Genomic DNA, 1,382 nt, shown 5'->3' with positions numbered 1-1,382 from the left:
AGAAAAATAGCCAACAACCAAAACCAAAACAACACAAACCCCAACTTACTTGATACGTTTTGAAAACACTAGGGGACCAAACTGACAGAGAAGTGAATCATGATAATTATATTATGGCGAAGGCAAACCAATAATTTATATTTATATATTCTTTAAAAATCAACCGTTGAGGGGCTTGTGAAAACCACGCACCACGCAGGCCTCATCAATCAGACTGTTGCTTTCTTTTACTTAACTCTTTTATCTAGTGGGATTTTTAAAAAGTTAACATTTATATTTTTTTGCCCCCTCCCCACACCCGCGGCCCCTCCTAGACCTATTCCCCACTGCTTTTTATTTGGTTTGTTTCGTTTTTTCTTTTTTTTCTGTTTATTTTACCCTGCTACGTATTCAAATTGCAAAATGTAAATGTGTATTATTTGAGCGTTTGCCCCGCTCGATTTTAGATCGATAAAGAAACAGCCCGGAGTGATCTTGAAATATTCTGTAAATTTGTTGTCAATACACTGGCGCCGTCTGCTATTGCTTTATGACAGACGTCAGCGGTTCCAAACACACGGGACAGAACGATAAAGTAAAGAATTATGGCTCGCGGATCTATCACGTTCAGGCGATCCCTGTTTTCGTTCATGACGTAGATCTGGAAGCCTAGACCTATGTGTTTTTTGTCTAGTAGATCTAGGAATGGCCTAAGCTAAGCTATGTGTTTTAATTTCAAATAAAGTGCACAGTTCACAGTGTGCTAAGCTCTTCCTTGTGAGATGTTGGAGTTTACTTTCAGTAGTTGTAACACGATTTGAATTTGGAAGAACAGGTAGGCTATGTAACAAGAATGATTCATTGATGACGCGATAAAGTAGGAGCAATTTCATTTACCGGTAGGCATTCGAGTAGTTTCTTCTTTATTTGCGCACTGTAGATCTACATTTTAATGTCTTTGAAACACTTCATCATTATTGCTATCACAGTAGTTGGAGTTGCTTTGTTGTGTTTTGATTTTGTTTTTCTTTTTCGAGTTTTAAGTGGCTGGACTAGGCCGCTGGAGAGTCTTACGTATTATATTTGGATGGAAATGGACGTTTAAAACAACATAATTTGATGACTTGATAAAACAGACAACGAAATTATCTAATTCTCCTGATTACACCATTTCCCCCAACAATTAGACCAGGCGTATGTAGTGGCGTCGGTGGCCTAGTGGTTAGGCTACCGGACTCGTAATCGTGAGGTTGCGGGGTCAGGGGTTCGAGCCGCGGGCCCGATGTTGTGTCATTTGGAAAGACACTTTACACGAATTTTCCCCACTTCACCCAGGTGGAAATGGGTACCCGGCCATAGACAGCGAAAAATCTTGTTAGTATGTTAGTGTTTTAGCGCCTATA

At 39.9% G+C, this 1,382-nt stretch overlaps 1 protein-coding gene across 1 annotated transcript in view; it reads left to right on the top strand.

Moving 5' to 3' along the window:
- The first annotated feature begins 646 nt into the window (after positions 1-646).
- The window catches only part of LOC101855397, a 35,103-nt gene continuing 34,367 nt past the window's right edge, over positions 647-1,382 (top strand). Inside the window, exon 1 of the mRNA XM_005113125.1 lies at positions 647-814. The gene's annotated coding sequence lies outside the window, so the exon portion shown is untranslated. The remainder of the gene's footprint in view (positions 815-1,382) is intronic.

The sequence above is a fragment of the Aplysia californica genome, unplaced genomic scaffold, assembly GCF_000002075.1.
Source record: "Aplysia californica isolate F4 #8 unplaced genomic scaffold, AplCal3.0 scaffold01635, whole genome shotgun sequence".
Lineage (NCBI taxonomy): Eukaryota > Metazoa > Mollusca > Gastropoda > Aplysiida > Aplysiidae > Aplysia > Aplysia californica.
The sequence above is the reverse complement of the archived record's forward strand: the minus strand, read 5'-3'. Positions and strand labels throughout refer to the sequence as shown.